Below are 13,506 nucleotides of genomic sequence, written 5' to 3'. Positions count from 1 at the left end.
ATAGCACGTCAGATAATTGTCATATTCTTTTGCTAACTTTTTTTTATTTATTAGAACACAATCGTTTTTAGAAGTCAGTAGATTGTTGTGTCAACTCCAAGCCGTAGTGTACTGGGACTGTTCCCTTCGCTGCGACCACTGAATCACTTCTCCTCTGTAGGCTTGTGAACGTGTACAGCCGGATCTACTTCGGATCAATGCGCAGCTGTTGACACTTGCTTCAACAGGTCTTGTGCATAATAACTCAGCATTTATAAACAAATAAAATCCCAATACATATTTACGTGTAGGCCTATGCTAAGATATATAACTAATAAATTGTTATAATTTGGTTTAGTTCTTCTTTTTTTCAGTGGCAAATGTGGTTTTGAAGACACAAATTGGTGCAATTTTCTGAGCCAGATGGGACACACTTGTGTAGGGCAATTTTGTTCGTTGCCTCAGGTTACAAATAGCCTAAAGTGTTGACATAATACATTTGTTTGACATTTCCAAATGTCGTCCCAACATGTTGCATTCCATTATGCCTACGATATTGATTTAGGGGGAAAATGTTGTGCTTTTTTTGGAAAAGTCATATGGAATTTAGCGGTTTTATGCCGCATTCATATGTTAGTCGGAACTAGGAAACTCAGACTTGTACAACTTGCTAACTGGTTCTAGTCCACGTGAGGTTCAACCAATTAGCAGGTCCTACATTCCAGAGTCCCTAATTCTGACTAGCAGTTGAACGCGGCATTATGCAAAGTAGAACATTCCACAAAGATCACACTCCCTTCTGATCATTTATCAATGAATACTTTCTTCTCTTTTACAGTTCAGTAATGTAGCGTTAACATGTTTATAAAAGCAACCTCGTCAAGGTATCAATGTTTTCATCGTTCGCTGTCTTAATTGCATAGTCTGTCACAAGACATGCGTATTTAATCTCCCATTTAATAGGAATGAAACATGAACATAACATCTTGTTGACTTTTTATCATTTATTCGAGTAGTGATAGTACCACAGGGATTTCTAACTAAAGTGGGTAACAAGTGGGTAAGGGTAGGCTATGCGTGACAATGCTAAAGGCCCGCCCCTCTGCTTTCGTGCACTGCGAAGTAGTTGCCGTGCGTGAAACAACTCCGTTAGGGACGAACGTTTTCACAAGTGAACTTGGTGAGTTTTAACTTTCCCTATTCTTTATAGCGTAAAACGACGAAATAACCTAACGATTTCAACTAGTCCTAACGAAAATAGCCTTTTGGTGCGTGATTCTCCCTCATTCGAAATCTCTCTCACTCTCTCTTTGGTCTTTCTTCTCGTCTTTCGGTGGCACAGACGCTTTTTGGATTCATCAATGAGCTCGTCCAGGCACTTGTAGCTGTTTGGAGTGAAGACCGGACTGGGAGACCGCTACCAGGAAAACGACCCGTTTTTTCTTCCAGTCGGGATTCAACATGAAATTCTGGTGCGTTTATTTGAGCTCAAAATTATCTGTTGTCGTAGCGGTATAGTTTGACGTTGCTTGTCAGTTTACAACTGTTCTGTAGCCAAATATGTTATCCCGGGAATACTTCATTATAAAGTTAGTATAACTTTTGTTTATTTTTAAAGCCAGTCTGATATATAATTGTTTATTTCTTTTTTTAGGATTTGTGTACTTGCTGTCAGCTGGGCAGTTGAAGCGACACACGGGGTAAGTGCTACCTTACTACTCATAGTTAAGGGCTCTCGACTCGAGTGTGCGCATGTAACCTTCAATCAACTGATGAGGCTACAGCCTTGAAGTTGTGTTATTATCTCTGTATTGCGAGCCTCGGATTTATAATTTAGGGCAACATTGTTTCAAACAATATCGTGCATGACCAGTGCTGTGTCAGTGTAGGTTACCAGAGGTGTTCCGCTCTATTGCGCAGAGCGGAGCTCGCTGGTGTGTTCTACAACAATTATTATCTCTCGGCTTTGTATATTCCAAATGCTTATATGATGCAATTGCATCTTGTACAGATGTATTATAGATATTTAGATATTGTAAGCCTGTTATTTGAGTGGGCCACTTATTGGTGGCTAATTCAAAAGAAACATGACACCATATTCACGCTCACTGTAGTTTTCTCTTGGACAGGGCACAGCGTGCGTGTTATAGGCAGAATCACCCTTCTTCTTTTGGGGGAATTTAAATATTTGTCTCGAGCGCTGTCTTTAGATTGTGGACGCTGATTACAAGAGCCCACCAGTCAAATTGATTACTGATCTTTCATCCATAATTAGAGTTTTACGCATGTGAAGATGTTCTTTATTTCAACATCATCCAGTCAGTGACAGATGGCCATTTTACTATTATAATTCACATTTTCATAATGATTTAGAAAGTTAAAACGCACATGATTTATCCCCATAGTTGCAACTATCATTTATTTCGTTTGGTTTTACTTGTATTTATTGAATACTGTCTGTAGGATAGAATACTGAATAGTGTCTGTAGGCCCACTGAGATTTGCGAGCGAGTCAAACCTCGCTCCGCTTTGAATAATTCAACACATAACTTTAGCCACATCTAGAGCGCCTCATTCACGGTCTCATTTATAGGCCTGCCTACGTGTAATTGTCATACATTTCTAATACATGCATAGCCTAGTAATGCTATGAGGATTTAATGATGACTAAGATATAAAGACTATAGTCACAGTTATAGCCACAATTATAGTCATAGTTTACACTTTATTTTAAATAAATACATTTCTATCTGATTTTCCGTTCATACATCCGCACATTTACTTCTAGTATTTTCTAAGAACGGGTTGATTGCAAAAGGAGGTCTTGATGCCCTCGTCTGGACCTATGAGATATCTGAGCATTCCAAGGAACCATTGTAGCGGAGAGATAATTGACCTCATGCGCTAAAGCCTAGGTGATGGTTGCTCTGGGAACCAAGTGTACTGGCCCCAAGTTAACTCATCATGCAAGAGTCTAACCGAAACATGTCTATTCTAAAGAAAAAACATCTTCCTTGAGATACTTTCTTTATATTGCCCTAATATAACACAGTACTCATGTTATTGCCGCTTGTATCCACTTGCAAGTTGGCTTGTAGTCTCTGCGTATTTATGAGTCATCATGCAATCACTATAGAAACGAAGCAAGTATTGACTTATGCCGATGTTACAACTCAGAGGTCAGGTCATGTGCGAATAGGGTTAACCTTATATCCTGCGCCTTAAAATGACATCAGGGTAACCTAGTGGTTAGTGCGTTGGACTAGTAACCGAAAGGTTGCAAGTTCGAATCCCCGAGCTGACAAGGTACAAATCTGTCATTCTGTCCCTGAACAGGCAGTTAACCCACTGTTCCTAGGCCGTCATTGAAAATAAGAATTTGTTCTTAACTGACTTGCCTAGTAAAATAAAGGTAAAATTAAAAAATTAAAAAAGTTCATTGTAGACTGTGTACAGATCATATCTGGAGAGTCTAAATGGGTTTGTGTTGGTATTTAATATGGATCCCCATTAGCTGCGACCAAGCCTGCTATTCTTCCTGGGGTCCAGCAAAGTTAAGGTAGTTATGCAATTTGAAAAACATTACAAAACATTCACAACAGATTTCACAACACACTAAGTGTGTGCCCTCAGGCCACTACTCTACTACCACATATCTACAACACAAAATCCATCTACAGGTGTGTGTATGCATGTGCCTGTGTTTGTCTCACCACAGTCCCCAAGGTGAAAATCTGATTCTACTGCTTGCATGAGTTACTTAATGTGGAATAGAGTTCTGTGTAGTCATGTCTCTATGAAATACTGTGTGCCTCCCACAGTCTGTTCTTGGGGACTGTGAAGGGACCTCTGGTGGAATGTCTTGTGGGGTATGCGTGGGTGTCCGAGTGTGTGTGTCGGATATACTTGAATGTGTAGTGTCAGCATTTGTTGCAGGCATGTCGTACCTAAATACGCTAATCTTCCCAATGAAAAATCCTTAATGAAGTTGGCAATATCCGTGGGTTTTGTGATGAATGAGCCATCTGATTCAATGAATGATGGAGCTGAGTTGACCTTTTTTGCGAAGCATTTCAGTTAAGCTGTTTACTGTCGTTCTTTATATCATGTATCTTTGTTTCATAGTACGGTTTCTTTTTAATTCAGTTTAGTCGCATGATTTCTCACTTTGCAGTACGTTTGCCAATCGGTTGTGCTCCCAGACTTATTTACCATACTCCTTGCCTCATCCTTCTCCATTTTTCAATTCCTCATCAATCCAAGAGGATTTAATCATATTTTTTCAGTAATTTACATATTGGTGCATGCTTATTTGTAACTTGAATAAACAATTTCATAAATTTTTCAAGTGCAGCATCTGGTTTCTCCTCATTACGGGGTGGCAGGGTAGCCAAGTGGTTAGAGTGTTGGACTAGTAACCGGAAGGTTGCAAGTTCAAACCCCTGAACTGACAAGGTACACACTGTTCCTAGGCCATCATTGAAAATAAGAATTTGTTCTTAACTGACTTGCCTAGTTAAATACATTGACCCAGACCAGCAAATATTATTTACATCATCAACTTAAGAATCACTACAAAATTGAATGACACAACATTACTTTTCCTAGATATGGCTATTATATTGGGATCACAACATCCGATGGATGTGGATACTGCTTTAAAGCAAGTTTCTGCAGCTTTAGTAAATGATCAATACATAATACAATCCATATTTCCCTCCCTAACTTTAAACATCAGCTATCTGAGCAGTTAACCGATCGCCGCAGCTATACATAGCCCATCTGTAAATAGCCCACCCAATCTACCTACCTCATCCCCATATTGTTTTTATTTACTTTTCTGCTCTTTTGCACACCAGTATCTCTACTTGCACATCATCATCTGCTCATCTATCACTCCAGTGTTAATCTGCTCATTTGTAACTACTTCGCTACTATGGCCTATTTATTTCCTACCTCCTCACGCCATTTGCACACACTGTATATATACTTTATTTTTTTTCTATTGTGTTATTGACTGTACGCTTGTTTATTCCATGTGTAACTCTGTGTTGTTGTTTGTGTCACAATGCTTTGCTTTATCTTGGCCAGGTCGCAGTTGCAAATGAGAACTTGTTCTCAACTAGCCTACCTGGTTAAAGAAAGGTGAAATAAAAATAAAATTAATAAATACATATACAGTTGAAGTCGGAAGTTTACATACACCTAGGTTGGAGTCATTGACTCGTTTTTCAACCACTCCACACATTTCTTGTTAACAAACTATAGTTTTGGCAAGTCGGTTAGGACATCTGCTTTGCGCATGACACAAGTAATTTTTCCAACAATTGTTTACAGACAGATTATTTCACTTATCATTCACTGTATCACAGGTGTACCTGTGGATATTTTTCAAGGCCTACCTTCAAACTCAGTGCCTCTTTGCTTGATATCATGCGAAAATCAAAATAAATAAGCCAAGACCTCAGGAATTTTCTAGTGATTAATGTACTTTGGTGCAAAAAGTGAAAATCAATACCAGAACAACATCAACGGACCTTGTGAAGATGCTGGAGGAAACAGGTACAAAAGTATCTATATCCACAGTAAAACGAGTCCTATATCGAAATAACCTGAAAGGCCGTTCAGCAAGGAAGAAGCCACTGCTCCAAAACTGCCATAAAAAAACCCAGACTACGGTTTGCAACTGCACACGGGGACAAATATTGCACTTTTTGGAGAAATGTCCTCTGGTCTGATGAAACAAAAATAGAACTATTTGGCCATAATGAACATCGTTATGTTTGAATGAAAAAGGGGGATGCTTGCAAGCCGAAGAACACCATCTCAACCGTGAAGCACGGGGGTGGCAACAACATGTTGTGGGGGTGCTTTGCTGCAGGAGGGTCTGTTGCACTTCACAAAATGGGTGGCATCACGAGGTAGGAAAATTATGTAGATATTTTGAAGCAACATCTCAAGACAGGAAGTTAAAGCTTGATCGCAAATGGGTCTTTCAAATGTACAATGACCTAAAACATACTTCCAAAGTTCTTGCAAAATGGCTTAAGGACAAGAAAGTCAAATTATTGGAGTGGCCATCACAAAGCCCTGACCTCAATCCTATAGAACATTTGTGGGCATAACTGAAGTGTGTGCGAGCAAGGACGCCTACGAACCTGACTCAGTTACACCAGCTCTGTCAGGAAGAATGGGCCAAAATTCATCCAACTTATTATGGGAAGCTTGTGGAAGGCTACTCAAAATGTTTGACCTAAGTTAATCAATTCAAAGGCAATGCTACCAAATACTAATTGATTATATGTAAACTTCTGACCCACTGGGAATGTGATGAAAGAAATCATTCTTTCTACTATTATTCTGACATTTCACATTCTTAAAATAAAGAGGTGATCCTAACTGACCTAAAACAGGAATTTTTACCAGGATTAAATGTCAGGAATTGTGAAAAACAGAGTTTAAATGTAGTCCGCTAAGGTGTATGTAAACTTCTGACTTCAACTGTAGATCATTTAATTCCTGTGCTGTTTGTAACTGCCCTGCTAGGTTAACTGATAACACCTCCTCCGTTGATATTTCTGTATTTTCTGTAGTTGTTATAATCATGTATTGCTACCACTGTATCATCAAAGGTATTATATAAGTGAGTTTCAGAGATCGTCAGAATATAAATGTCATCTGTTACTAGCAAATTATTGACTTCATGAAACTTGTTTCTAAGGCTACATATGTGGGCTGTTTTTAGCACTTTTCTGGGATGCTTGATTGTTTTCATTGCTTTAAAACAAAATCAAATCAAATCAAATCAAATTGTATTTGTCACATGCGCCGAATACAACAGTGAAATGCTTACTTACAAGCACTTAGCCAACAATGCAGTTTTAAGCAAATACCTAAAAAAAAGTACTAGATAACAATAAAAAATCATTAAAGAGCAGCAGTAAATAACAATAGCGGGGCTACATACAGGGGGCACCGGTACAGAGTCAATGTGCGGGGGGGCACCGGTGTCCAGGTAATTGAGGTAATATGTACATGTAGGTAGAGTTATTAAAGCGACTATGCATAGATAATAACAGATAGTATCAGCAGCGTAGAAGGGGGGACAAGTAGTCTGAGTAGCCATTTGATTCGATGTTCAGGAGTTTTATGGCTTGGGGCTAGAAGCTGTTTAGAAGCCTCTTGGACCTATATTTGGTGCTCCGGTACCGCTTGCCGTGCGGTAGCAGAGAGAACAGTCTATGACTAGGGTGGCTGGAGTCTTTGACAATTTTTAGGACCTTCCTCTGACACTGCCTGGTATAGAGGTCCTGGATGGCACGAAGCTTGGCTCCGGTGATGTAATGGGCCGTATGCACTACCCTCTGTAGTGCCTTGCAGTCGGAGGCCAAGCAGTTGCCATACCAGGCAGTGATGCATACCAGGTGCAGCTGTAAAACCTTTTGAGGATTTGAGGACCCATGCCAAATCTTTTCAATCCCCTGGGGGAGAATAGGTTTTGTCGTGCCCTCTTCACGACTGTCTTGGTGTGCTTGGACCATGTTAGTTTGTCGGTGATGTGGACACCAAGGAACTTGAAGCTCTCAACCTGCTCCACTACTTCCCCGTCGATGAGAATGGGGGCGCGCTCGGTGCTCCTTTACCTGTAGTCCACAGGGTGAGGTTGTTGTCCTTGCACAACATGGTCAGGTCTCTGACCTCCCTATCGGCTGTATCATCATTGTCGGTCATCAGGCCTACCACTGTTGTGTCTTCTGCAAACTTAATGATGGTGTTGGAGTCATGCACGGCCGTGTAGTCATGAGGGAACAGGGAGTACAGAAGGGGACTGAGCACGCACCCCTGAGGGGCCCCCGTGTTGAGTATCAGCGTGGCGGATGTGTTGTTACCTACCCTTACCACCTGGGGGCGTTCTGTCAGGAAGTCCAGGTTCCAGTTGCAGAGCGAGGTGTTTAGTCCCAGGATCCTTAGCTTAGTGATGAGCTTTGAGGGCACTATGGTGTTGAACGCTGAGCTGTAGTCAATGAACAGCATTCTCACATAGGTGTTCCTTTTGTCCAGGTGTGAAAGAGCAGTGTGGAGTGCAATAGAGATTGCATCATCTGTGGATCTGTTGTGGCGATACGCAAATTGGAGTGGGTCTAGGGTTTCTGGCATAATGGTGTTGATGTGAGCGATGACCAGCCTTTCAAAGCATTTCATTGCTACAGACGTGAGTGCTGTGGGTCGGTAGTCATTTAGGCAGCTTACCTGAGTGTTCTTGGGCACAGGGACTATGGTGGTCTGCTTGAAACATGTTGGTATTACAGACTCCGACTGGGAGAGGGTGAAGGAGAGGCTTAGGAGATAAGTCCACACACACCGTCTCCACACACACAGTCCCTTCAAACTCATGAGATGCCAATGGGCTGAATCAGACTCTGATATGTACATAAATCATGCATTGGGACCCCCCTATTTACTTATCCTAAGGGGTGAATCCTAACGTTCAGTGTTTCCCTAAGTCATGCATTGATATCAATGGGACCCTAAGCAAAAAATGTATTTGAATAGAAGTTATGATTCACCCCTGAATTATGTGGTGTTATTCATGTTTGTTTTTAAACTAAATGATTAGTTTTATAGATGGGTACAATAAACTCCAGTCTAAAAACAGAACATCAGGTTAATCTCAGAACACACAAGAGGAAGGACTGGAGCAATGTCTGAGACAGCTGTTGGCAAAGACCCTCTTCACACGGCCGAGGATGAGGAGGGTGATGCCTACACGACAGAAGGCCGTGAAGAAAGGAGGAGAGGAGTGGAGAGGTTGAGGAGGGTGAGGCCTACACGACAGAAGGCCCTGAGAAAGGAGGAGAGGAGCGGAGAGGTTGTGGAGGGTGAGGCCTACACGACAGAAGGCCGTGAAGAAAGGAGGAGAGGAGCGGAGAGGATGAGGAGGGTGATGCCTACACGACAGAAGGCCGTGAAGAAAGGAGGAGAGGAGCGGAGAGGTTGTGGAGGGTGAGGCCTACACGACAGAAGGCCGTGAAGAAAGGAGGAGAGGAGCGGAGAGGTTGAGGAGGGTGAGGCCTACACGACAGAAGGCCGTGAAGAAAGGAGGAGAGGAGCGGAGAGGTTGAGGAGGGTGAGGCCTACACGACAGAAGGCCCTGAGAAAGGAGGAGAGGAGCGGAGAGGTTGAGGAGGGTGAGGCCTACACGACAGAAGGCCGTGAAGAAAGGAGGAGAGGAGCGGAGAGGATGAGGAGGGTGAGGCCTACACGACAGAAGGCCCTGAGAAAGGAGGAGAGGAGCGGAGAGGTTGAGGAGGGTGAGGCCTACACGACAGAAGGCCGTGAAGAAAGGAGGAGAGGAGCGGAGAGGTTGAGGAGGGTGAGGCCTACACGACAGAAGGCCCTGAGAAAGGAGGAGAGGAGCGGAGAGGTTGAGGAGGGTGAGGCCTACACGACAGAAGGCCGTGAAGAAAGGAGGAGAGGAGCGGAGAGGTTGAGGAGGGTGAGGCCTACACGACAGAAGGCCCTGAGAAAGGAGGAGAGGAGCGGAGAGGTTGAGGAGGGTGAGGCCTACACGACAGAAGGCCCTGAGAAAGGAGGAGAGGAGCGGAGAGGTTGAGGAGGGTGAGGCCTACACGACAGAAGGCCGTGAAGAAAGGAGGAGAGGAGCGGAGAGGTTGAGGAGGGTGAGGCCTACACGACAGAAGGCCCTGAGAAAGGAGGAGAGGAGCGGAGAGGATGAGGAGGGTGATGCTTACACGACAGAAGGCCGTGAAGAAAGGAGGAGAGGACCGGAGAGGTTGAGGAGGGTGAGGCCTACATGACAGAAGGCCCTGAGAAAGGAGGAGAGGAGCGGAGAGGTTGAGGAGGGTGAGGCCTACATGACAGAAGGCCCTGAGAAAGGAGGAGAGGAGCGGAGAGGATGAGGAGGGTGAGGCCTACACGACAGAAGGCCCTGAGAAAGGAGGAGAGGAGCGGAGAGGATGAGGAGGGTGATGCCTACACGACAGAAGGCCGTGAAGAAAGGAGGAGAGGACCGGAGAGGTTGAGGAGGGTGAGGCCTACACGACAGAAGGCCCTGAGAAAGGAGGAGAGGAGCGGAGAGGTTGAGGAGGGTGAGGCCTACACGACAGAAGGCCGTGAAGAAAGGAGGAGAGGAGCGGAGAGGTTGAGGAGGGTGAGGCCTACATGACAGAAGGCCCTGAGAAAGGAGGAGAGGAGCGGAGAGGTTGAGGCGGGTGAGGCCTACACGACAGAAGGCCGTGAAGAAAGGAGGAGAGGAGCGGAGAGGTTGAGGAGGGTGAGGCCTACACGACAGAAGGCCCTGAGAAAGGAGGAGAGGAGCGGAGAGGTTGAGGAGGGTGAGGCCTACACGACAGAAGGCCCTGAGAAAGGAGGAGAGGAGCGGAGAGGTTGAGGAGGGTGAGGCCTACACGACAGAAGGCCCTGAGAAAGGAGGAGAGGAGCGGAGAGGTTGAGGAGGGTGAGCTATCGAAGACACACCTCACATGAACACTGATAGTACATGCCAACCATCTGGCTTTTCTATCTGTGGAAGTCATGATGGACTTTTTCACACTATTTAATAGGTCAGCTAACATGCTTGGAGGTTATTTTTTATGTCCTTCTGCCGATTTGCCAGACATAACCCTTTTGGTCCTCTTTAGCATGACATTGTCTTATTAATGACTTGTGATGCATCTACAAAGGTCCTATTAAGGGTTTATTATGGGTTTTTACTTGTATTGATCTGTTTACATTTCCATCTGGTGATGGAGGTGATATGATCCTTAACTAGTCTCTCAAAGCACTTCATGATGACTGAAGTCAGTGCTACGGGGCGGTAGTTATTTAGTTCAGGTACCTTTGCTTTCTTGGGTACAGGAATAATGGTGGACATCTTGAAGCATGTGGGGGCAGCAGACTGAGATAGGGAGATATTGAATATATCCGTAAAACACTCCAGCCAGCTGGTCTGTGCATGTTCTGAGGACGTGGCTAGGGATGCCATCTGGGCCAGCAGCCTTGCGAGGGTTAAAACGCTAAAATGTCTTACTCACGTCAGCCACGGGGAACAAGAGCCCACAGTCCTTGGGAGCGGGCCGCATCAGTGGCACTGTGTTGTCCTCAAAGCAGGCGAAGAAGGTGTTTAGCTTGTCCGGGAGCAAGACGTCAGTGTCCGACGTGGCTGTTTTTCCCTTTGTAGTCCGTGATTGTCTGTAGACTCTGCCACGTACAATACGTCTAGTGTCTGAGCCATTGAATTGCGACTCCACTTTGTATGTGAGTGACATAACATTGTAGAGGTGTTTTTTGGTGGGGTTTGGTGCTCAGGCTTTTTCTGAGTTGGTGCTACTACCGTGTGAATGTCAAGGAGAAACTACTCTGATAGATGTCCTGTCATCTGATTGATTATTAAGTTCTGTATGTTTTTTCTTCTTCTTCATATCTCAATCACTGATAGGAGCAGAACAGTGGACATCTTTCAATATTTCATATTCTATGTTTTCTTTCGTCTTTCACCTGAACGTGTGTATCTTTCAGCATGTACACAGGGAGGTGCCACACTCTATTTCATCAAGTATCAAGTCACACGCTTTCAATGTCACATGGGCAAGTACAGTGAAATGCCTTTCTTACAAACTGGAAACCCAACAATGCAGTAATACTAGAAGAATAAAAAACACATGAGAAATTAGAAATATGAAGAACACACTAAGTAAAAATACTATATACAGGGTCAGCTCAATACCATATTATATACAGGGTCAGTTCAATACCATACTATATACAGGGTCAGTTCAATACCATTCTATATACAGGGTCAGTTCAATACCATACTATATACAGGGTCAGTTCAATACCATACTATATACAGGGTCAGTTCAATACCATACTATATACAGGGTCAGTTCAATACCACACTATATACAGGGTCAGTTCAATACCATACTATATACAGGGTCAGTTACAATACCATACTATATACAGGGTCAGTTCAATACCATACTATATACAGGGTCAGTTACAATACCATACTATATACAGGGTCAGTTAATACCATACTATATACAGGGTCAGTTCAATACCATACTATATACAGGGTCAGTTCAATACCATATATATACAGGGTCAGTTCAATACCATACTATATACAGGGTCAGTTCAATACCATACTATATACAGGGTCAATTAATACCATACTATATACAGGGTCAGATCAATACCATACTATATACAGGGTCAGTTCAATACCATACTATATACAGGGTCAGTTCAATACCACACTATATACAGGGTCAGTTCAATACCATACTATATACAGGGTCAGTTCAATACCATACTATATACAGGGTCAGTTCAATACCATACTATATACAGGGTCAGTTCAATACCATACTATATACAGGGTCAGTTCAATACCATACTATATACAGGGTCAGTTCAATACCATACTATATACAGGGTCAGTTCAATACCACACTATATACAGGGTCAGTTCAATACCATACTATATACAGGGTCAGTTCAATACCATACTATATACAGGGTCAGTTCAATACCATACTATATACAGGGTCAGTTCAATACCATACTATATACAGGGTCAGTTCAATACCATACTATATACAGGGTCAGTTCAATACCATACTATATACAGGGTCAGTTCAATACCATACTATATACAGGGTCAGTTCAATACCATACTATATACAGGGTCAGTTCAATACCATACTATATACAGGGTCAGATCAATACCATACTATATACAGGGTCAGTTCAATACCATACTATATACAGGCTCAGTTCAATACCATACTATATACAGGGTCAGTTCAATACCATACTATATACAGGGTCAGTTCAATACCATATATATACAGTGTCAGTTCAATACCATACTATATACAGGGTCAGTTCAATACCATACTATATACAGGGTCAGTTCAATACCATACTATATACAGGGTCAGTTCAACACCATACTATATACAGGGTCAGTTCAATACCATACTATATACAGGGTCAGTTCAATACCATACTATATACAGGGTCAGTTCAATACCATACTATATACAGGGTCAGTTCAATACCATACTATATACAGGATCAGTTCAATACCATACTATATACAGGGTCAGTTCAATACCATATTATATACAGGGTCAGTTCAATACCATACTATATACAGGGTCAGTTCAATACCATACTATATACAGGGTCAGTTCAATACCACACTATATACAGGGTCAGTTCAATACCACACTATATACAGGGTCAGTTCAATACCATACTATATACAGGGTCAGTTCAATACCATACTATATACAGGGTCAGTTCAATACCATAATATATACAGGGTCAATTAATACCATACTATATACAGGATCAGTTCAATACCATACTATATACAGGGTCAGTTCAATACCATACTATATACAGGGTCAGTTCAATACCATAATATATACAGGGTCAATTAATACCATACTATATACAGGGTCAGTTCAATACCATACTATATACAGGATCAGT

At 42.6% G+C, this 13,506-nt stretch overlaps 1 protein-coding gene and 1 long non-coding RNA gene across 2 annotated transcripts in view; one reads left to right on the top strand and one right to left on the bottom strand.

Moving 5' to 3' along the window:
* LOC118369198 (collagen alpha-5(IV) chain-like) overlaps positions 1-153 on the bottom strand; it is a 124,224-nt gene extending 124,071 nt beyond the window's left edge. The window contains 1 exon segment of the mRNA XM_052497668.1: positions 1-153. This exon segment is cut by the window's left edge and continues 137 nt beyond it. The gene's annotated coding sequence lies outside the window, so the exon portion shown is untranslated.
* Positions 154-998: 845 nt separating this feature from the next.
* On the top strand, positions 999-1,765 carry LOC118382930 (uncharacterized). Its single transcript, XR_004825441.1, has 3 exons — positions 999-1,159; positions 1,322-1,451; positions 1,634-1,765. It is a non-coding gene; the product is annotated as an uncharacterized LOC118382930 (long non-coding RNA).
* Positions 1,766-13,506: the final 11,741 nt, after the last annotated feature.

Source organism: Oncorhynchus keta, chromosome 35 (assembly GCF_023373465.1).
Source record: "Oncorhynchus keta strain PuntledgeMale-10-30-2019 chromosome 35, Oket_V2, whole genome shotgun sequence".
NCBI lineage: Eukaryota > Metazoa > Chordata > Actinopteri > Salmoniformes > Salmonidae > Oncorhynchus > Oncorhynchus keta.
This window is presented reverse-complemented; position numbering and strand designations above follow the sequence as displayed.